Source organism: Podarcis gaigeae, assembly GCF_964106915.1.
Source record: "Podarcis gaigeae genome assembly, chromosome: W".
Classification (NCBI taxonomy): Eukaryota; Metazoa; Chordata; class Lepidosauria; order Squamata; family Lacertidae; genus Podarcis; species Podarcis gaigeae.
The window spans coordinates 19,846,338-19,870,965 of NC_139695.1; the positions used below are offsets into that span (position 1 = coordinate 19,846,338).

The window sequence follows — 24,628 nt, forward strand, 5'->3', positions numbered from 1 at the left end:
TCGAAAAATAATTGACAAGAAGAGCGTATTTTGAACCCCTTAGCGACTCAACTGACATGGGGCCGCACAAATCTGCATGCACTAACTCAAAAGGTTCAGTGGTCTTCCTGTCTGACTTGGGATAAGAGCATGTGACAACTTTCGATTGCTTGCAAGCTCGGCAATCCAGGAATTTGTCACAACTCTTAAATTTGCATCCTTCTGTTAATTCTGGGGCATTCTTAACATAATTCCAATTAGCATGACAAAATCTTCTATGCCAGAGATGAGCACAACCACTATGTGGCGCTATATTCACACATTGCACCCTTGCATCGTCAGTGGCATCCTCAGTAGCAATTGGCATCTCTACAATAAACAAGTTGTTCCTGCATTCCACTGTGTACAGCTCTTCGCCGTCTCTGGAAAAAGAACACATTTTATCTACAAAAGACACACAAAATTTGGCAGCAATTAAATCAGTTACGCTTAGAAGACAATTTGCTATCTCAGGTACAACATAGGCCTGAACCTCATGCTTGAGAAAGGAACAATAAAGCATTCCAGGCTCAGTCAGCGGTTTTCTGCTTCCATCAGCCAAGGTGACAAACATATCAGTTTTAACTTTCCTGCACAAGAGTGTTTGTCGCTCCTGAGTCTATCACAACAGTGAGGGTGGCTTGTTGTTGACATTCCTCAAGAACTGCCATGGCAAAGCTCTCCCCCCGACCATCTCCCTGGCTGGGGCCTTCACAAATGTCCTGCACGGTTGCCATGGATACTGCTCCAGATGTTGCCATAGTTGCAGGACCTCTGCCGGTGTTCTCACGCTGCGCCGTCTGATAACCGCCCGTTATCAGCTCCTTCTCCAGCTGCGCGACCTTGGAGCCTCTAGCAGGACAAAGCTTCTCACAGCCAGACTCTGGCTTTTGACGTAAACAGCTTTTGGAGACAAAGGCTTCCCAGAGCTCTCACTGCTGGCATCTGCACCCCCACTCTTGGGAGCAGAACTTCTGCCTGCACCCCCTCTGAGTGCAGGGCTTCCAGAGAAACAGCCTGAGGAACAGCTTGCCACGGCTTTCCTCCCAGCTCTCAGCCTCTCTCCCAGCTCATCACACAGACGTGTTGAAGCATCCAAACAGCTTCAAGGAACAGAAATAACAACAGAAGCAGAAGCAGTCCCTTCGCCCCCCCCTCCCCACTGGGGGTACAAGGCTCCTCTCAGCCTTCAATAAGCTCACAAGGCTCTGGCCAGCCAAACCTGGGCTAACAAGGCTCACTGCCTTCTCAGGGCTCTTCTCAGCCGTTTCTGGGCTCCACACTTCAGCCGTTTCTCGGCTCCTGGCGACTACCCCGGCCTCACATGCCTCCTGTAGTGCCCGCCAAGCTTCTGAGAGCCCCTTCCTTTGAAGGAGTGGCAGAAGACAAGCCTCCACGCCTGCTTCTAAAATGCCCAGCACACGCTGCTCCATCTCCTGGACCGCGGCCATCTTTGCCTCAGCTTTTTCACTAGCTTCAGGCGATGGGGGGTGCACACACTGCCACAGCTGTTCCCCCAGCAACAGATATTCCATCTGAAAGGACCATTCAAGCCAATTTTGTCCAGTCAGTCTCTCAAAGGGAAAATTTCCTTGGGGCTGAGCCATCTTTTCCCAATTCCTTCTGTGGCTAGAGTACTTACTCATTCTTGCCAACCGGGCATCCGGAAAGACTTGGCTCCCCTTTTCCAGCGACCTCAGAACTGCCTTTGTAGTCCTGGCAGGAGATCCAGCTGGCACAGCGTCTCCTTGCACTCCCTTCTCATCACGTAGCAACTAAAACGTTGGCTCCCATAACCTGTAGAACTTCTGCCTGTCCAGTGCGTTTCCCCTGCGTACAAAACACTGCTTTGCTCTCAGTGCAATCTTCTGGGGGAAACTCCACCTAAGGCAGGAACAGCAGAGATGCAGCGGCGTTGCTGTCGTGAAGTAGAATAGGGAATGATATAGTCCAGAGACAAGAGTCTTCTATTCTAAGAAGCTTTATTTACAAGCAGAAGCAATTTACATTCCATCAGAGCTTAGTTCCATCGTGGCTTTCTCCTTTCGCTCTCGGAGAGAAGTGAAACTGATGACTTGGTTAGTGGGGTAGAAGTGGAAGAATCATTAGGTGCGAGTGATCATGCTCTTCTGAAGTTTACTATACAGCGGAAAGGAGCAGCCAAGCATACTAGGACTCAATTTCTTGACTTTAAGAAAGCCGACTTCATAAAATTTAGGGAAGTGCTGGGTGAGATCCCATGGACAGTAATACTAAAAGGAAAGGGAGTTCATGATGGCTGGGAGTTTGTTAAGAGGGAGATAGTAAAAGCACAACTTCAGGCAATACCAATGAGACGGAAACATGGAAGGTGCCTAAAGAAGCCAGGGTGGCTATCTAAAGAACTTTTAACTGAGTTAAGATTAAAAAAGGATGTGTACAAAAAATGGAAAAGGGGGGGAACCACCAAAGAGGAATTCAAACAAATAGCCAGCATGTGTAGACACAAAGTCAGAAAAGCTAAAGCACAGAATGAACTCAGGCTTGCTAGAGAGGTTAAAAGCAACAAAAAAGGCTTTTATGGGTATGTTTGTAGCAAAAGGAAGAACAAAGAAACAGTGGGGTCACTCAGAGGAGAAGATGGTGAAATGCAAACAGGGGACACAGAAAGGGCTGAACTCCTCAATGCCTTCTTTGCCTCAGTCTTCTCCGATAAAGAAAACAATGCCCGACCTGAAGAATTTGGAGCAAATGATTCAGCAGAGGAAACACAGCCCAGAATAACTAAGGAGATAGTACAAGAATACTTGGCTAGTCTAGATGTATTCAAGTCTCCAGGGCCAGATGAACTGCATCCAAGAGTATTTAAAGAACTGGCAGATGTGATCTCAGAACCACTGGCAGTCATCTTTGAGAATTCCTGGAGAACAGGCGAAGTCCCGGCAGACTGGAGGAGGGCAAATGTTGTCCCTATTTTCAAAAAGGGGGAAAGAGAGGACCCAAATAATTACCGCCCAGTCAGTCTGACATCAATACCAGGGAAGATTCTGGAGCAGATCATTAAGCAAACAGTCTGTGAGCACCTAGAAAGGAATGCTGTGATCACCAATAGTCAGCATGGATTTCTGAAAAATAAGTCATGTCAGACTAACCTGATCTCGTTTTTTGACAGAATTACAAGCCTGGTAGATGAAGGGAACGCAGTGGATGTAGCCTACCTTGATTTCAGCAAGGCATTTGACAAGGTGCCCCATGATATTCTTGTAAAGAAGCTGGTAAAATGCGGTCTTGACTATGCTACCACTCAGTGGATTTGTAACTGGCTGACTGACCGAACCCAAAGGGTGCTCATCAATGGTTCCTCTTCATCCTGGAGAAGAGTGACTAGTGGGGTGCCACAGGGTTCTGTCTTGGGCCCGGTCTTATTCAACATCTTTATCAACGACTTGGATGATGGACTCAAGGGCATCCTGATCAAATTTGCAGATGACACCAAACTGGGGGGGGGGGGGACTAACACCCCAGAGGACAGGATCACACTTCAAAACGACCTTGACAGATTAGAGAACTGGGCCAAAACAAACAAGATGAATTTTAACAGGGAGAAATGTAAAGTATTGCACTTGGGCAAAAAAAATGAGGCACAAATACAAGTTGGTTGACACCTGGCTTGAGAGCAGTACATGTGAAAAGGATCTAGGAGTCTTGGTTGACCACAAACTTGACATGAGCCAACAGTGTGACGTGGTAGCTAAAAAAGCCAATGCAATTCTGGGCTGCATCAATAGGAGTATAGCATCTAGATCAAGGGAAGTAATAGTGCCACTGTATTCTGCTCTGGTCAGACCTCACCTGGAGTACTGTGTCCAGTTCTGGGCACCACAGTTCAAGAAGGACACTGACAAACTGGAACGTGTCCAGAGGAGGGCAACCAAAATGGTCTAAGGCCTGGAAACGATGCCTTATGAGGAACGGCTAAGGGAGCTGGGCATGTTTAGCCTGGAGAAGAGGAGGATAAGGGGTGATATGATAGCCATGTTCAAATATATAAAAGGATGTCACATAGAGGAGGGAGAAAGGTTGTTTTCTGCTGCTCCAGAGAAGCGGACACGGAGCAATGGATCCAAACTACAAGAAAGAAGATTCCACCTAAACATTAGGAAGAACTTCCTGACAGTAAGAGCTGTTCGACAGTGGAATTTGCTGCCAAGGAGTGTGGTGGAGTCTCCTTCTTTGGAGGTCTTTAAGCAGAGGCCTGACAACCATATGTCAGGAGTGCTCTGATGGTGTTTCCTGCTTGGCAGGGGGTTGGACTCGATGGCCCTTGTGGTCTCTTCCAACTCTATGATTCTATGATTAAATTGGCGTTCGAGGAATGGCGCCACCTGCTGGAAGGAGTCCAGTTCCCGGTTCAGGTCCTCACGGATCATCAGAACCGCAAACATTTCCAAGCCATGAAATGCCTTAAGCCACGCCAAGCACGGTGGGACTTGTTCTTCGCACATTTTAATTTCCAGATCACCTATCGCCCCAGCACCCAGAACGGAAAGTCCAACGCTCTTTCCCGGAGGGACTCGGATTCTGGGAATGATGGTTCGGAGCCATTGCCCATGTTGACCTCGACCAATTTTGTCCAGGGAACCTGGGAGCAGGACTTTCAGGCACAGGTGCGCCTAGCCGTGCGCCAGGATCCATTCACAAAGGACTGGTTGGATACTGGCCCGGTGCCTTCAGGACCAGGGGGTGCACTGTTTGATGTCTGGGATGGGCGTGTGTACCATCACGGCCGGCTCTACATTCTGGAGGGGCCGCTCCAGTCCCAGGTCCTTGAGCAGTGCCACGATGTGTGAACTGCTGGACATGGGGGATACGTGAAGACACTGCAGCTACTGGCCCAAGCTTTCTGGTGGCCAGGGGTTCGAGTGGACACTAAGAAGTATATGTGGTCCTGTGAGACTTGTGATCGGACCAAGGTGCCACGGCAGAGACCCCAGGGGCTCCTCCAGCCGTTACCCACCCCCCACAGGCCATGATCAATGCTTTCTATGGACTTCATCGTGGACCTCCCTGTGTCCAAAGGACAGTCGGTCATTCTGGTCCTGGTGGTGGATTCACTCACCAAGATGGCACACTTCATCCCGGCTCGAAGCCTCCCCACAGCGCAACAGACAGCCCACCTGTTTCTTGAACACATGTTCCAGCTACATGGACTCCCGGACACGGTGATCTCCCATGGGGCCCCCAGTTCACGTCCCGGTTCTGGGTGGCCATCAAGGGACTGGGTATTGAGAGACGCCTCTTTTCTGCATACCACCCTTAAACAGACGGTCAGACGGAGAGGGTTAATCAAGTCCTGGAGCAATATCTCTGCTGCTTCCTAAACTACCATCAGGACGATTGGTTGGACCTGCTGCCACTGGCTGAGTTTGCCTATAACAACGACTGCCATGCCTCCACGGGACAGAGCCATTTCTGCACCAACTTTGGGTACCACCCACGCAACCATCCCTGCACACCGGCGGCATCTCTCGTACCTTCTGCCTATGATTGAGTCTCCCACATCCAGGAGACATAAGCTGACCTGGTACGGCACCTAGAGAGAGCCAAGGCAGATTATAAGGTGCAAGCAGATTGACGGCGCCAGCAGTGGCCCGCATTCCAAGTCGGGGATAAGGTCTGGCTGTCCTTGGAGCAGCACAGCACTGGACTTCCCTCGGCTAAGCTGGACTACAAGTACCAGGGACCATTCACCATCCTGCTGCAGATCAATCCAGTTGCCTACAACTTGGAGCTTCCCCCCTCTCTGAAGATCCACCCAGTATTTCATATATCCCAGCTCAAGCCTTGCCATGCGGACCATTTTCCAGGTCGCATCACCCCACCACCACCACTGGTCTAGGTTGACAGCCATGAGTAGTTCCAGGTTGCTGAGGTCCTGGACTCGAAATGGCTCCATGGCAAGCTCCACTATCTAATTGACTGGGTGGGCTATGGGCTGGAGGAACAATCGTGGGAGCCAGCTGACTTTATGCACCCACCAAGGTTCAGGCGTTCCATCAGAGGTTCCCAGACAAGCCCGGGCCATGAACGGGGGTGGAACCCCGTTTTCCTATGGGGGGGAGTACTGTCAGGAGTGTGTGCAGGAGCCAGGCCCTGTGACCGGTAGGGCTTCGCAGGACTGGGCTTTCCTAAGTTTGTTCTCAAGCGGCAAGGTGCGGCCACACAGGTGAGGCCGATTGGTAACTCACAGCACCTGGTGGTAAGAGCAGGGATATAAGGTCAGCATTTCCCTTTGGCTCTTTGTCACAGCAACATGCTTCATGCCTTGCTGTGTTTGGCTTCTTGACTCTTTGCTTCCTGATCCTCGGACCCTTGGCTTCTTGACTCCTGGTTTCCTGACCCTTGGCTCCCTGACTTCCGGACTCTAGTTCCTGCTCCCACCCCACTGTCTTGCCCCTGGTCCCGACTGTTATAATATTCCGTTCCACCTTTACAGACGTGTGGAATTGTTTTATGTCACATGTCTGTTTACACTCCAGCACAGCTTGCTGGGAACTTCCGTTGGTGTATAGCTTTGGCTTTTGCTGCTTGCTTGAATACAAAAGGGAGAAGACATGTTTTTCCCTTTGTCCTGATGCTGAATAACTGGCTGTAAATATGCTCATCACAGCCGTCTCCTGCCACTTCTGTTGCGTGTTATTCACTCTGCTGATTAGAGCATGCTCAAGCTTCTGAAGACTTCTGAAGCTGTGAGTCGCTGTTTGATGCTGAGCCAAGGACCGGAGATCGCCCGGCTGCTGGCCGGTGGGCTGGAGCCAGCTGGGGGCTTGCAAATTGCCCCCGTTCCCTTGGATGCATCCCAACACTGACATCCTCCACCAGGACTTCGACCACCCATAAACCAGACTGTGACACAAGGGCTCTGAGACGTAATTTGTTTTTATTAAATAATCAATAAAATTTAATTTTAAAAATATCAGATAACATAAGAGGGTACAATTTTAACTATTCTCACGAATGTGTGAGTTAATTCAGACTCAAAGAAATCTTAAACCTGTCCAAAAAAAGTAATAATTTTTTTTTTGTAAAACATTTCAAAATTAATTTATTTTTTAACCACAAAAAACACCCTCCTTATTTTCAAAACATAACAAGTACATGGTTAGCCCATTCTACAACAAAAGTATGATAAACATGTTAGTTGTGGTTTTCGCGCTATGGCTTATCAAACCTACCGGGAATAAAATGACAAAAATTCACTTTGAATGGTCGGTGACCCTTTTCTGTGGCACTTAATACCATTTTTATACCTTATTTTGAAAGAGACCACAATTAGCTTTATTTTGATACTTTTCAACCAATTGGGCTATTTTGGTAAGCGAAACAGGAGTTTTTTTTCTAAACTAACACAGAAATTGCCATTAGCCTAAATTGTGTGAAAATTAAAACAAAAAGGAACCTTCTACCATATGTGGTGGACATGCCCCGAAATTGGGAAATTTTGGAGCATGATCCACGAAGAAATAAAGACAATACTGAGAATATCATAGAGTAAAAGGCCAAAGGCATTCCTTTTAGGAATTTTAATTGATGATATTCCAAAAGACTAAAACTAATTTTTTCTTATATGCGACCTCTGCAGCAAGAATTTGGGTGGCTAAGTATTGGAAAGGGAATCAGTTACCCAATAGGGGAGAATGGTTATGTAAGCTTTCAGAATATTTAGAATTAGCCAAATTGACAGATATAAGACAAATACCAAAAAGTGAAGTGAAAAAGGAATGGGAGTGCCTAACTGAATACCTTAAAAGCCAAGGTTCAAGGACAGAAATCTCACTGAGTCTGGAATAACCTTGTGAAGTGAAAGGATAAGAAAGAGGGATTTATATCTAGATGCTAGAATAGAGATGATAAGGAAACAGGAAAACCGGAAGACACAATGAGAGGTAAAGGAGGTGCTGTGGGATTGGTGGAAGTCCATGTTTGTTTTTCTTTTTACTGTTTGTATTATTAACTTGTAAGATATGGATTTGTGTTTTTTGTATGCTGGTTTTTGTGTTTTGTTTATTATTTTTTGATATTTTTTGTGCTGTTGTGTGGAAAATACTAATAAAATTTATTTATAAAAAAAAAAATCAAAAAACTCTCTTGAGCCCAATTTTGGACCAAAACAATCTAAAAATTAATTTGAGGTTATCTCATAGATATCTACACATTAAAAAAAAATGAAGAAAATCTGAGTCGTGAGAGCACATGGCACCAGGTGATTTGGCGTGGAATGACCCTTTTCTGAGCCAGGATGGGCAAGGATCAAGGAGACAGGTGGTCGGTTTCACTCGTCCAAGGAGCCTGTCCACATCCTTGGAGGTAACAGATTGGAATTGATCCCACACAACTTGACCAGACAGGACTCCAGCACTCTCCCGCCTCCGCCCTACTCCCACGGTGGAGTCCACCTCTTTCTGTATCTGATTGACTATCTGCAAAAAAACTTTGCAAAATCATTGCAGGAGATCTTGGGGTCCTTACCAGGCCCCGATGGTGAAGGTGGTTCCGTTAGATTGCGAACCACCTGAAAGAGTCTCCTGCTGCTGTTTTCTGCAGATGCAATGGGGCGGTGAAGAAGCTCCTCTTCACTGTCGCTATCGCCACTTGGTAGGCTCGACGTTGAGCTCTAACCCGTGTCCAGTCTGATTCAGAATGAGTTTTCCGCCATCAGCGCTCTAGCCATCTCAGCGATTGTTTCATCACCCTCAGCCCTGGAGGAAACCACGAGGCTGTCCTGGCTCCATGCAATCGGAGTGGGAGCGTCGGAGCCAGACAGTCAATAGCCCTGGTTAACTCCAAATTCCAGAAGGCCACCAGGAAATCTGCTGAAAGGCCAACAACACTGGATAAAACATCCCCTACTACTCTCTTGGAAGCATTTCAATCCATTAAGTGGTGGGGGCGGACCATCCAAATCAGTCCCGCCTCCCTACAGAGGCGAAGGGTCACGGAGAAGTCCAGTTGCACCAGGAAGTGATCTGACCATGGCACTTCTTTTGTTTTGCTTTTACTTAGTGTCAGATCACCGAAATCCATAGAGGTGAACAACAGGTTTAAGGCATGTCTGCAGTTCTGAACTCCTGTCTTTTCAACAAATTAATGCTCACAATGTATCTGGCACCAGAGAAACTAGCACCTTAGTCTGGAAAGCAGCTGAGTTTCCCAGAGCCGATCAAACCCGCACCTGTGTTGTGCATTCCTCCCCATTCCCATAACCACTAATCATTACTGTGGGCCCCCGGTGCTTATCAGGGTTCCCATGAATTAAAGTCACTTCAGAGCCAGTATTCAGCAGAGCCAAAACCCTCTGAACATTTCCATGTGTAGTGGAAATGCAGAAGACAATTGTATTTCAAGGAGTTAGGTGGCATGTCCCTTTCCCTTTAACATACCCAGTTTGAGGACTGCTGGATTCTTGTGTTTCACACACCTGTCGGGAGTTTATTGGGTTCTTCTGTGTTGCAAGTGCTGGCTGGATGCTGGCTGCAGGTAGTGAGAGACTCTCAGCCGCTCTGTATTAATCATGAGTAATGCCAGGTGCCCTTGATTACATCAAGGCAGGCTATAAAAGCCATAGGTGGGAGGGGCCCAGAGAGCTTCTACCCAGATCAAAGGACCTGATGCTGGGAGACCGACGGTCAGGGTCTTTCTCCTGCTGCTCTACCTGAGGCTCCAGGCAGCTGAAGGGGAGATTGGGTAGCCCCTGTTGGGTATGTTTTATGTTATGCTTTGCATACCTGCTGTTTATTTGTTAATAAAACTGTTTTGATTCCCCTTCCATCTCCTCATTCCTTGAACTGCTGTATTTGGCAGCACAATTTGGCACTGTGAGCAGGATATCAGGACAATGTTTTGGTGGAAGTGGAGAACCACTGAGTAAAGTATTGGCGAGAGCTATATTCCTGGCTGTCCCAGCACTAGTGTCTGGGGCCAGTGGCTCAAATGTTGAACTGGCTGATGCCACCGGTTTTTTGGGACTCAGAGCTGGAAGAATTCGGGGGTCCTACTCCTTATGCTGTCCTCAATGTCATGCGACAAGGACACATGGGAGCAGAAGCAGCAAAGCAGGCTGGGAAGTGCTGGGACTGCACAATCATTTGGGCCTACTAAAGTTATTCAGGCCTAACTGCTAACTGGTAAGTCACATGTCAGAGTGACTCGGCAGTTAGCACGTGATGGCCACGTGTTTTGCACGTGCTGAAGTGTTCCCTGAATTAGTGATTGCGATACAAGCTTGATTATCCTCATAGATTGTCACAGGCTGTTGCACTTCATATCCCAAATCATTTAATACCTGGATGTACCATGTGACTTCGTTACACGCTTCAGATAATGCAGAAAATTCTGCCTCACAAGTAGATGTGGCAACAAAACCTTGCTTTTTGGATTTACAACCAATTAGTGAATTTCTAAACATGACCACTAGACCGCTGGTTGATTTTATCGTGGATGGACAATTTACGAAGTCACTGTCCACAAACACCTGCAAATCACTTGAATTAGATGCAGATAATTTTATACACTTATTCTGTTTACCCTTCAAGTATCTCAGTATTCGCTTCACAGCAGCCCAATCATGTACACTAGGCTTACTTGCTTTTCTGCTTGGAATACCTACACAAAATGAAATATCAGGCCTTGACCATTGGTTCTGAGGCATCTAATCATAAGCCTGCATTTTTATCAAAGCTTATATTTCGATCAGGGCCTGTATCTTAAAAAGAGCTTAAAGATTTTCAAATGTTTAATGCCAGGCAGAAGACCAGCTGCCTAAAGAACCTTGGCAAGATGTTTATTCTCCTGGACAAGGGGGTCCCCTGATTTATAGCAGAAAACAATTCTCAAAGTCGTAAAAAGGGAATTACAGGCTGAGTCCGAGGACACTGACCTTGCATGTTACTGAATATAAAAAAGGCTGAGAAAACATAAATTAAGAGTTGATAAATAGTAAAATGAAACCATGTGCCTCCCATTAAACTTGAGCCATATTTTCCTAAGGTTAAAAGGTCAAGAGCAGTGAAAAAGGCAACTGGCTTGGCTGGAGAAGATAGGTTTCTTCCTATCTTATTTTGAGGCTGGAAACTGTTCCTTCCTTTTTTACTTTGAGAAGGTTTATTATTCTAAAAGGTTATTTATGATAATGTATTAAATATATTGGCTTAAATGTAATTATGCAAAGGATTTAAGAAATGCTAGATTCTTATTTCATATAGTTGTAAGAGTTGTAACTATCCTGAAATTAAGTCAGCCACCAGCCCAGCCCCCCTGCCATCATTAGAGCACACATATGGTTATCAGGCCTTTGTTTAAAGACCTCCAAATGAAGGAGATCTTTCAATGTTGATGTGAACTCAAGATCCTTGACATCTGTTTAAGATAAAAGTTTAAGATAAAAATTTAAGATTAACCATCTGTTTTGGAAGGCAATAGGGCAAGGAGGGCAAGAGGTGAGCTGGTAATTAAGATTCCTTGTTGAGACACATGTAAGATATATTACTACTTATTTGTCATTTATAGATAGAAGAATATATATAGCTTTTTGTTTCCCATAAAAAGGGCAAAAGGAAATGGGTGTATCTTTTGTGATTGGTTCTAGCAAACAGCCAATAGGAATTTCAACCAGGCTGATTGGACAGAGGCAGCCACAGGAGGAGCAAGGGGGCTGGATTAAGGAAATATAAGTGCTGGCCAGAATGGCAGGAGGCCAGGCCAGAGCTTGGTAACCATATACCACTGTGCCTCTCATTTATTTGTCTGACAAATAAATTACTATTTTAATTTCTCTATTGCTGCGTTGAATATTTCATTCCAGCTAAGCGTTAACCACAAGCAGGGTGCTACAGTTCAGGTACAGAAGAGATCCTATTACCGATTGGTATAAATCTGGTTGATCAAACAAAACATCACTCAGTCTTTTGAAAATCTACAGTCATAGGGGTTTGCAGAGCATTACAATCCTGCATTTCTAGCTGTTCAAGCAGACCTTTAATCTTTTGCTCTTGGCATATTAAGAAACTTCCATCTGCTTCTCTGCATATTCAGACCCCTAAATAGTGACTTATTGGTCCTAGGTCTTTCAGTTTGAAATGTTTTTCCAACTGATTTGCTATTTTTTGAATTTTACCTGTGGAATTACCTGCCACCATCAAGTCATCTACAAAGATCAAAACCAATATGTAATTGTCACCTCATCCTCTTGTATACAAGCAAGGGTCAGCAATGCTCCTTTTAAATCCAAGATTTTGGAAAACTCTGGCAGTGGCCAGAGGATTGGAGTAGATCAGTCTACATCCCAATCCCAAAGAAGGGCAGTGCCAAAGAATGCTCCAACTACCGCACAATTGCACTCATTTCACATGCTAGCAAGGTTATGCTTAAAATTCTACAAGGAAGGCTCAAGCAGTATGTGGACCGAGAACTCCTAGAAGTGCAAGCTGGATTTAGAAGAGGCAGAGGAACCAGAGACCAAATTGCAAACATGCACTGGATTATGGAGAAAGGTAGAGAGTTCCAGAAAGACATCTACTTCTGCTTCATTGACTATGCAAAAGCCTTTGACTGTGTCGACCACAGCAAACTATGGCAAGTTCTTAAAGAAATGGGAGTGCCTGATCACCTCATCTGTCTCCTGAGAAATCTCTATGTGGGACAAGAAGCTACAGTTAGAACTGGATATGGAACAACCGATTGGTTCAAAATTGGGAAAGGAGTACGGCAAGGGTGTATATTGTCACCCTGCTTATTCAACTTATATGCAGAATTCATCATGCGAAAGGCTGGGCTGGATGAATCCCAAGCCGGAATTAAGATCGCCGGAAGAAATATCAACAACCTCAGATATGCAGATGACACAACCTTGATGGCAGAAAGTGAAGAGGAATTAAAGAACCTTTTATTGAGGGTGAAAGAGGAGAGTGCAAAATATGGTCTGAAACTCAACATAAAAAAAAACGAAGATCATGGACACTGGTCCCATCACCTCCTGGCAAATAGAAGGGGAAGAATTGGAGGCAGTGAGAGATTTTACCTTCTTGGGCTCCATGATCACTGCAGATGGTGACAGCAGTCACGAAATTAAAAGACGCCTGCTCCTTGGGAGAAAGGCGATGGCAAACCTTGACGGCATCTTAAAAAGCAGAGACATCACCTTGCCAACAAAGGTCCGTATAGTTAAAGCCATGGTTTTCCCAGTAGTGATGTATGGAAGTGAGAGCTGGACCATAAAGAAGGCTGATCGCCAAAGAATTGATGCTTTTGAATTATGGTGCTGGAGGAGACTCTTGAGAGTCCCATGGACTGCAAGAAGATCAAATGCATCCATTCTTAAGGAAATCAGCCCTGAGTGCTCACTGGAAGGACAGATCGTGAAGCTGAGGCTCCAATAGTTTGGCCACCTCATGAGAAGAGAAGACTCCCTGGAAAAGACCCTGATGTTGGGAAAGATTGAGGGCACAAGGAGAAGGGGACGACAGAAGACGAGATGGTTGGACAGTGTTCTCAAAGCTACAAACATGAGTCTGACCAAACTGCGGGAGGCAGTGGAAGACAGAAGTGCCTGGCGTGCTCTGGTCCATGGGGTCACGAAGAGTCGGACACGACTAAACGACTAAACAAAAACAAAAAAAAGGCCCAAATGATTGTGCAGTCCCAGCACTTCCCAGCCTGCTTTGCTGCTTCTGCTCTCATGTGTCTTTGTCACATGACACTCAAGTGTTTACAGTTGGCAGGAGTAGAAGGAGGGGCAGAAGGCAGTGATAGGGCTTGGAGGGGTCCTGCTTACTGTGCTCAGCGAGGTTTGGGAACAGTTGGAGGCCATTCAAGGGAGGGTGCGCCAGCAAACAGAGGGGATGGCTGTCCTGAAGGATCGGCAGGCCCTTTTGAGGGAAGCGCTGGGAAGTGCCAGAAGAAGAGGGGATATAGCAGAAGGACGGGCCACTACTATGGCTGCTCGGTTTGCCCAGTTAAAACATCGCCAGCAGGCAAGAAAAGGGATTATCCCCAGCCCACATAAAGTACAGGCTCTGGTTGCCTCTAGGGATTGGAACCCTGAGACTTGGGATGGGGATATCCGGGATTCAGATGATGCTGATGATGATGATCAGTGTGAATGGACCGGCGATGAGGAAGGGGATGAAAGTACATGGGTGGCTGCAGCACGGCCACTGATTACAAATAAGAGCAAAGGGCCACCTGGTAACCCACAGACTATTCAAACAAGTAGGATTGTTAGAGACTAAATGCAGCAGGTGTTAGCTGATGTAGCAAGAAACAATAGGCAGAATCCAGGGGAAAGATTGAGTCAGTGGTTGGTAAGACTGTGGGAATAAGGAACTAGCAGTGTTTACTTCACTGCAGGTGAATTAATTAAATTGGGCACACTGAAAGGATACAATGATTAACCCATACCTCCATACCACTAACCCCAGTGCCGCTGTATCTTTATTTGATTGGGTTGCACATGCAGTCCGGACTAGATACCCTGCCGCAATGGACTGGGAGGAACAGATGCCCCCATGGCATACAATTGATGAAGCAGTAGAGCAGTTGTGAGAGATGGCTATGCAGACTGGACTTTACTTGCAAGGGTTTGCAGGGCTGGATGTTCAGCATTTTACTGCAGGAATGAGAGCATGTGTAATGAAGGGCGCCCCTCCCCACATGCAAGTTCCCCTGTTAGCACTGCTTGGACCAGCACAGGGGGTAGCAGTGGGGGAGGTAGTTGTGTTGTTAAGTCAACTAGGAGAGGTCCACAGGGAAAATGTTACCAAGCCCCGGGCACATGCGGCAAGAGAGGGGGAGAAGTTTCAACAAGTCAAGAGTAGGCAAGCCAAGAGACCGGCTAGTAAGATAACACGGGGGCAAATGTTCATGGAGCTTCTCAAGGCAGGGGTGCCTAAAGTAGACATTGATGGTATTGCAACAGCGGAGATATATAAGATGTGGAAGCAGAGGTGTGCTGATGGTCATAGAGAGATAGACAGCAATCCTCAAGTATGGGGAGCCACCCCAGCCGTTCCAACCGCCCCACCAGAGGAGGCATTTTATCCCTCTTGGAAGGAGGCCCAGGGGTGGGAGATACCTCAGCCCATGGATTAGGGGGGTTGCAAGACTCCGGAGGTAAGGCTAATAAAGACAGCCATCCCCTGAGATCAGCGCCCTCATATACCTCTGACCATATATTGGTCTTGAACAAATGTTCAGCATGTAATGACCCTCATGGATACTGGGGCCGAGGTAACCCTGATACATGGCAACCCCGATAAGCATCAGGGGGCCACAATATATATCAATTCTTATGGGGATGGGGAAGAGTGTACCACTCAGGCGGCAGTATGCCTAGCTTTGGGAAAGTCTAGACCCTTTTGGGCAAATGTGTTAGTCTCTCATGTACCTGAGTATATCTTGGAATAGATTTATTGAAAGGGAGAGAATTTCAAACCCCATGGGGTCAGTTCTCTTTTGGGATTTGGGCCATAATGCTGGGAAGGGCAAAGTGGACCCCATTAAAAGTACCACCACCTTGCAAAGTGGAATATGTAAAGCAATATCGACTGTCGGGGGCATAAAGAGATATCACAAACCATTCCGGGATTGCTGGAAGTGGGAGTTCTAAGACCAGTGGTCTCCCCTTTTAATTCTTCAGTATGGCCACTGAAGAAGCCAGATGGCACGTGGAGAATGACAGTTGATTATCGGCAATTGAATAAGCATGCCCCGCCACTGGCTGTAGCTGTGCCAGACATAGTGACCTTATTGGAACAAATAGAGAAAAATGCTGGCACATGCTGGCACCTGGCATGCCGTAATTGATCTGACCAATGCAGTCTTCTCAATAGCAATTGCCCCAGAGTCCCAGGATCAATTTGCATTCACCTGGGAAGGCAGGCAGTACACCTTCCAGGTTTTACGACAAGGGTACATGCATAGTCCCACCCTATGCCATGGGGTGGTGCCTAGGGACTTAAAGGAAGTTATACTGAACTCTACCTTGTTTATGGCTCATTACATTGATGATATTGTGTGTCAGGGAACTGCCATTGGAAAGGCAGGAGGTGGAGGGGCTCTCAGAAGCCAGAAGAGACTCAGCAGCGGAGGAAGGCACCAGCAGGGGGAGAGTGGGAGATCAGAGAGAGGGGGAGGCGAAGGAATGGCTCAGGGAGTCTTCTAGCGATAACAGCGGAGAAGTCTCAGGACCTCCCATAGGTACACCCACTCCTTGCCGGAAACTGTCGCGCCGAGAATCCAGACGACGCGTTTCCGTCAAGGAGCTTCTATGCTGGAGTAGATTCCGTAAACGCCCACTGTCGGATTCCGCCAGCGACTGAGGGAGCCATGCTTAAGGGGCTCCGCTATAGACAGAGCTTTGCTAATCTGGGCAAACTCTGAGGGACTACGCTTTTACGCACAAGCAGCTCATCATCCCATCACATTGTGTTATCAGGAACTACTGAAAAGGAGGTTCAGCAGGGCCTAGCCATTTTAAGTGACCACATGAAAGCCCAAGGGTGGTGTGGGTCATTGCTCACGGACAGATGCGTCTCTCCTCCTCTGCTAAAGTCGGGAGGTACGCGTTCGCCAGCGGAGCTAGAAGGGGAAGCTAAGGCTAAGCGAACCCCGAAGCTTTGGAAGGAGGTTCCGAGGCGATATGGCGTTGCTACAGCACAGAGAAGAGGACCCCCAGACCACTTTCAAGCTCTAAAAAGTGGAGCTAGAAAGGCAAGAAAGGGGAGAACTTCTTTGGCACTAGTTCCTGCGACCCTCCGCTGATGAGAAGCCCGAGCCCGTGGGTATGTCTGTGGCTACGCTTCGAACAAACTGAAGCAAACCTAAATGATTAGCCGAGTCTACTTAGTGAACATGTTATTTAATGATTAAAACATTAACTGAAATGGAATTACAAAGTGTTTGAAACCAAAGGGCTTTTTGCAATTGACCAAGATTTGCTTACAAGCTATAACAGACTGTTTTGGGAAAAGAAAGACATCTATTCCATTAAAACTTAAGATGTTTTAGCCATTTTTTCTTTCTGGAGTTATGAACAAAAAGAATACCTGTGGCTTTACTATTGTTGCAACAGAAAGCGACCAAATGTAAGAAAGAAGAAATAAAAGAAGACCCTTCCCAAGAGGAGAAAATATAAAAGGGTTCCCAAAACTTTTCAGTACAGATAAATTAGTTTCCAACTGTCTGCAAACCCTGGCAAAAGGGGTATAAGAATCAGAGGCTCCCAGAGAATGGCAATGACTGAGAGGGGATTGGTTACAAAGTGATAAAACTGTTATAAGACTGATAAACATAGCCTCCCCTCTCCCGTGAAGTGTTGCTATTTCTACCTGTTGTGGTTGTTGTTTGATTTTAGCTCTGGATAGGTACGGACGCTCAATGGAATATAAATCAAACTAACAACGGCTAAAAATACCTTTGCTGACTCACGCAACCCGACATTTTTTTAGACCAACATTTGCCTGGCTTGAGGAATGGAAATAAACTGATTAAAGCTGACACTGATCAAAAAAGGGGAGCGAAAACCGCAGAGACGGAACAACTGAATCTCAAACAGCGACACCCGCTGGGGAATAAGAATTCTGCACTCTTCTGAAAAAGACATTCCACAAATAAATCTCCTAAGATAAATTACTGTGTTTATTGCATGAACAGCAACCAGTGAAAATACCAAAGTGCTGCACCATATCCTGCTGAAAGAGACAAGGCTTTATAGATGTCATAGACTGTTGGGAAACTGTATGTGCAGCTACTCACACAGAGTCAATTAAGGTTTGGCAGACAGCCAGAAGGCACTCTGAAGGAGTAAGTCTGCCTGGTGATAACAGAGGCATGGAGACAGCTCCCTGACTGGTCAAGCTCTCTCAAGGGAGTGATAATTAATGGCCTACTAACTGGTAGTTTGTGGTTCAGTGTGTCAGTGAGTGTAGGAGTTGTGAGTCGTGTCAGAGAGAGCTAGCAAAAGATCCATGTTCTGTTCCTGTAAATAGTCCACTCTATATAATAAACACCTAACTACAAGTTCCTGGTTCCTGCTTCATCTATCCTATCTGCAGCCAAGTCGCCAATTGCTTCCGTGGATTCTGCGTGTACTCTGCTAGGTCTGGCTAAGGTCCTGCAACTAGTCAGAAAGTTGCGAAACACCAAATAGGTTTTGCCAATAGGTTATGGACAGCAGATTGGCGCAGATTGGTTGCAGCGAGTTCTGAAGCAGTGGACGCCTGGGTCAACAGTCTCCCAGATTCCTAGCGTAGGAGTTGGTGAGGACTGGCCGGAGGTGATCAGCAGTACCTGTGTCGTGTGTGTCTCGACGCCAGAAGCTGATGCGGCAAGACCTGGGTGTCCTGGGTGTGTGAACGTTTGGAGCAGCTAAGGACAGACACCAGCTGTAATGTTTGGAAGCTGGATGTTCTGGATCACTCTCTGGAGTTGTAAGCTGCTGGTTCCTGTTTGCTGTGGAACACTGCTCAGAAGCAGTGGCTTTTCCATTTGTGATGCCATTTGAATGGCTCAACAACCATAACTATTTGCTATGGTCTCAGCGCATGCAGGCTACGTTGCAGAGAGAGTTTCTCTGGGAGTCGGTGGACAGACCGCCTTTGAAGCCTGATGCTGAAGACAAAGATAGAGACCAAAGAGCAAAAGCCACAATAATCCTGGGACTGGATGATTTGCAGCTGCCACATGTGCATGGGTTCGATTCTGCATGAGATGTGTGGTTGGTGCTGAGAAATCTCCACATTCGGGAGACGGCTAGTTCGAAGCTGTCTATCCAGAAGACTCTGTACAAGTCTGAGCTAAAACCAGAAGTTACAATGCAAGATCATCTCCACGATTTACAGCTGAAGTTTGTGGCACTTCAGGAGAGAGGCTGTAATCTTCCTGAGGAGGAAAAGGTCTGCATTATCCTAAGTTCTCTCCCTGACAGCTGGGACAATCTCATTCTCACGCTGGAAGCTATGCGTGAAGAAGATCTGACTCTGGATTATGTCACTGGCAGGCTGCTGGAAGAATGGCAGAGGCGCGACGGCAAGGAGTTGTCGGCCTCAAGTGCTTTGTCAAGCAATCGGCTTGTGAGGAATGCAGGCAGCATTTCTGAAGAAAAACAGCCTAAACAATGTACCCGAGCTGCGGCTGGCGAAGAGGCTGCATTTGCTGTTTGGCGTTGCTACCAGTGCGGTTCTACTCAGCATCTGAGGAAGCAGTGTCCGGAGGAGGCCGTATCTGAGGGTCCACAGCAGCGCAAGCAGCAGAAGAAGTTTGCAAAGATGGCGCAACTTGTGACGGCCATGGTCGAGTGTTCTGATGAGCGGCGAAACACCTGGATCATCGATTCAGGGAGTTCCCAGCATATTGTTGTTTCAGAGGCGTTTTTTGCCAAGAAGGTTGCTACACCACGGAGCCAGGTAGCGTTGGCTGATGGGAGGAAATCTGACGTGGAGTCGGGTGGCTCTGTGTTTGTCTCCTGTCTACGCACGCATCTGGACAACGATTTGTGTGTTCCTTCGCTGAGGAGCAACATGATGTCCGTCTCCTGTCTACTGAAAGCTGGGTTTGTAGTGCTGTTTTGGGACAGTTACTGTGAGATCCAGAAAGGCGGAGAGACATTGGAGAGGGCTCTGACAGCAAATGGGTTGTTTGTGCTAAAGGACTGTGTTCAAGAGTCTGTATTAGCCAGCAATGGCACACAACCTGTATGTAAAAATGAAAGTTTTCATAAAACATGTTTGCATTTATGGCACAGAAGATTAGGTCATGCCCATTGGCAGAGTGTAACCAAAATGCCACAATTGAGTGATGGGTGTGTGTTACAGGGTTGTGACGAATTCCTTGATTGTAATGTGTGTAAAAAAGTTAAAAGCCACCGTGTGTCTTATCCCAGAAGTGAAAGGGGGAGCGAAAGACCATTTCAGTTCGTGCATGCTGACGTGGTGTGTCCTTTCGCACTCAGCAGGGGTAATTCACGTTATGCCCTAACAATCATTGACGATGCCACAAGGTTTTGTTGGGTCTACCCCATGAAGCACAAATATGAAGTATTCAAAAGCTGGGTGAACTATATTGAAACACAATTTTCTTTCAACGTGGGCAAATTGCGGAGTGATTGAGGAGGCGAGTTTATGTCTGGACCTTTTCAGTCCTGGTTACAGACAAAGGGCATAGGTCTCAGAAAAACAAACCCCTATAGTCCGGAAGAAAACGGATTATGTGAGCAAAAGAATAGAAGTCTTAAGGAGATGATGCACTCAATGCTTGAGGATGTTGGTCTATCAAAAGCTTATTGGGCCGAAGCGTTTCTTTCGGCTTGTTATGTTCAGAATCACATTTTTCATAGTTCAATTGGAACAACGCCCTATTTCAAATTGTTTAACAAAAAGCCCAAAGTTGATAATTTGCGTACTTTTGGTGTAAAAGCATGGGTTCATGTGCCTCGAGCGCAGAGGAAAAAGGGTGATCCCAAAGCGCAACAGCTTATTTTTGTAGGTTACCAAGATTTGGGCAAAGGTTATATTGGCAAAACCTATTTGGTGTTTCGCAACTTTCTGACTAGTTGCAGGACCTTAGCCAGACCTAGCACAGTAAACACAGAATCCACGGAAGCAATTGGTAACTTGGCTGCAGACAGGATAGACAAAGCAGGAACTAGGAACTTGTAGTTAGGTGTTTATTATATAGAGTGGACTATTTACAGGAATAGAACACGGATCTTTTGCTAGCTCTCTCTGACACGACTCACAACTCCTACACTCACTGACACACTGAACCACTGAACTCTGAACACTCAAACACATCCCAGTTAGTAGGTCATTAATTATCACTCCCTTGAGAGAGCTTGACCAGTCAGGGAGCTGTCTCCATACCTGTTATCACCAGGCAGACTTACTCCTTCAGATTGCCTTCTGGTTGTCTGCCAAACCTTAATTGACTCTCTGAGTAGCTGCACATACACAGTTTCCCAACAGGTTTCAGGTTTGCTGTTGGTAAAAATGGGCTGGTTGTTTCAAGAAATGCTACGTTCTGTGAGCATAGCGGCTGGGAAAAGCTGCATGCCAATTCTGAGGTCTGGTTTCAAATATCAAAGGGGAAATCTTTGAGAGCTAAAAGAAAACCAGACACAGAAGAGGATTCTTCTGTTGAGGCTAATGAGAATGGCAGTCAGTTTTTGCCAAAGGAGGAATTCCACTCTCCTCAAGGGGGGTGGGAGAGAATCTGAGGGGGATGACAGTGAAAGCAAAGACAGTTTTATTCCCGAAGGTCTCAGAAGGAGAATAAAGGACTACCCCCCCCCCCAGATCGTTTTAAGCCCGGTACTGCTAATTTTTTCATGTAGCTGTTGAACCGCAAAGCTACAAAGAGATGTTGGAGTTACCAGAGGACCAAGTTTTGCTCTGGAAAAGCGCTATGCAGGAGGAAATGGATTCTCTAGTTGAGCATGAAGTGTTTACACCCACACCACCGAAAGGAGCTAAAATAGTGGGGTGCAGGTGGGTTTACAAGCTCAAGCCATTAGCCACTGGGGATTTTAAGTACAAGGCACGTTTAGTGGCTCAGGGTTTTTCCCAAAGACCGGGGCTTGATTTTGACAAAGTGTTTGCTCCCACAGCTAGAAGAGAGAGTTTGCGTCTGCTGCTGGCAATTCCAGCGAAACAAACGCAAGTTAAAAGTAAACCACTTTGACATCCAGACAGCTTATTTACATGCTAGTTTGAGTGAGGAACTCTATTTAGCAGTTTTGAGTCTCTGAGTTTGAGCGACCTAATTTGTATCAATCAGCTATTGGGAGTTTGCTGTATATATCACAGTACAGCAGGCCTGATATTAGGTACGCAGTAGGGATTTTGAGCAGGCAAGTGTCTAAACCCACTGTGAGTACCTGGAAAGCAGTAAAACGTGTTCTGAGGTATCTGAAGCGTACTGCTGGAAGTGTTTTAAAGTTAAGTTCAGCAGGTTATGAGACGCTTACGTGTTACTCAGAGACTGGGCAAATTTACCTGATCCTAAATCAGTTACTGGATTAGTGTTTTTGCTTGGTGGGTCCCTGTGATGGCTTGTGAACGCTCTCCGCAAGAAATGCCTCTGCTCACTCAGAGATACATATATACAGTCTTTATTTTACATATGTACAAGCAGCACGTTACAATCATGCATCCGAATCCTCCGGCTCAGATTCTTGGAGTGCCTTACGCCCGCCCCTTCTCCAACAGAAAAGACGTGGAATTTTCATGTGATGTCTCTGTCCCCTGCTCTTTAACACACTCCTTTCCTGGGCAGACGGAACAGGCATTGCTTCACTGTCTGTGCCAGAACTTCCTGTGCGGTGTTGAGGCTCTGTTCCAACATCTGTGAGCTGTCCCTCCTCCTGGCTTTCTCTTCTTTCCTCCACCGCCACTTCCTGCCCCACTTCCTCTGCTTGTCTCTCCTCCTCCCCTTCATTCTCCATCAATACCATGACAGTCCCTGATTGGATGGAAGTCCAGAAAACAAAGTATAGTCATTGTGTCATCCACCTAAGCTGAGTTTGCAGAGTTAAGTGAGCTCTGCAACGAGCTATTGTATTACAAGCAGTTGCTGAGAGATTTGGGCATACAATGCAATTCTCCAATTCAAGTGTATGTTGACAATCAAGCTTGTATAACGCTCAGTAAAACTGAACAGTTTAAATCCAGATCCAAACATGTGGCCGTAAAATACCAAAATGTGTTATGTAATGTACAGAGGAGAAGAAGAAGAAGAGCTTGGATTTGATATCCCGCTTTATCACTACCCGAAGGAGTCTCAAAGCGGCTAACATTCTCCTTTCTCTTCCTCCCCCACAACAAACACTCTGTGAGGTGAGTGGGGCTGAGTCAGAGAAGTGTGACTGGCCCAAGGTCACCCAGCAGCTGCATGTGGAGGAGCGGAGACTCGAACCCGGTTACTCAGATTACGAGTCCACCGCTCTTTTTTTAAAAAAATAATATTTATTCAAAATTTTAAAGGTTACAATAAAAAAAGGAAAACAGAATTTTTTAAAAAAAAAACCATAGAAAACATACAATCATTAAAAAAAGAAGAAACAAAGAAAAAAAGAAACAAATCAAACCTTTACATAACTTTCTTCCTTTAATTATTTCCTTGAACCTCCTCGCACCTCCCATTTTTGTATTCTATTTCAAATTGTTTCAGCAAATCCTTCTAACCTAATTTTTATCTTAATAATTTATTTTAACATACTGTATCATTACATTCTCTCTTTCATCAATTCATTTTTGCTTAATCCTTTAATGTCTTTTTACCAAAGCCACATTAATTCCTTTCTCAAACATCTTATCAACAAAATCCTTGATTTTACCATATTTTTAGAAACCACTTTTACTTTTACTTTATCCAAACTTAACTCTCATCCAAACCTATATAGCAATACTTGTTCTTAAGACATTTCCCTAAGGTCGAAAGAAAATTCCCTTCCACGAATTTCCCAATTCTCCTAAAAGTAATAACAAAAAGGTAAAACAAAAAAGCAACTTATATTATATACACTTTAAAATCCCATTTTTCATTCCACCCATACCCCCTTCCCGGTTTCAGTCCCCAACAAATCTCAAGAGAGGGAAAAAAAAGACCATCAACCCGGAGATCTTATATCTGAGGCTCTTAAATCTCTCTCATAGCTCCTCTGCCAGTCTTTTTGATAGTCTTTGATATTAAAGACCAAATCTCGGGGAGACTCCCGCCCCACAGCATCCATGTTTCTTCCAGCCAGGCCTACGTACTTAAAGATAAGGACTATAGGGTGTTCCAGATCTTGTTTCATTCTCCTTTCAGTTCCAAATGTCCCCATAGCTCCAACTTCCAGCTGAATCAAATTTATAGTCCAAGGGTCATGTGATCTCCAGATAAGCAGGTCTCTCCATCTTTCTCCATTTTCCAATTCAGGCCAGGCTTCCATCTTCAAAGATTTGTTTCTTCTTGTTACCATCATGTCAAGCCTCAAGTTGCAGCTCACCTTTTGCATCTGCAGGGTTGAGTCCCCCCCTTTTTTCTCTTCAAAAGCAACATTATTCTCCTTCTCAATTTTCTCTGTTTGTTCAGTTAAGTAGAATTCCTGTACCAAGTTCTTATCAAGTTCATTGCTAGTACTAGCTCTTGTGCCCAAAGTTGTAACATTTGTAGTCAAAACACCTATTTGACCTTGCAGCTTTCCCAAGAGAAAGAAAGTCCTGTTCAGTTCAGACTGGATTTCCTTACCAACTGCCATTCTTAAGCATATCAAGGTCAAAAAACAATTTCTCAGCTGGTTCTTAATGCAATGTCCCAAGACTCCCTCTAGGGGGATTTAAGTTTCTTTTTACTCCTTTCAGCACAAAACCAAAAGTTCCATAAGTTAAATTGTAGCAGTCCTTCCTTCTTTTAAAACCTAAACTTGTAACCAATATAAGCAACAGAGACAAAGTCCTCTTTTTGTATCTTGACAGCTAACTTGACAGCTGTCAAATTGTTCAATTGCTCATCAACCGGCTCTCACGGACCACTCCCGGGTCCGGGGGGGTGGGGGTGGCTCATCAATTTTTAACTTCAGTTCTTCTCCCGCAGGTTCCCC

At 45.8% G+C, this 24,628-nt stretch overlaps 1 long non-coding RNA gene across 1 annotated transcript in view; it reads left to right on the forward strand.

Annotated features, from left to right (window-relative positions):
- The first annotated feature begins 2,143 nt into the window (after nt 1–2,143).
- Nucleotides 2,144–24,628, forward strand: part of LOC310836013 — a 795,471-nt gene continuing 772,986 nt past the window's right edge. The window contains exon 1 of the long non-coding RNA XR_014559832.1: nt 2,144–4,363. This is a non-coding gene — a long non-coding RNA (uncharacterized lncRNA). The remainder of the gene's footprint in view (nt 4,364–24,628) is intronic.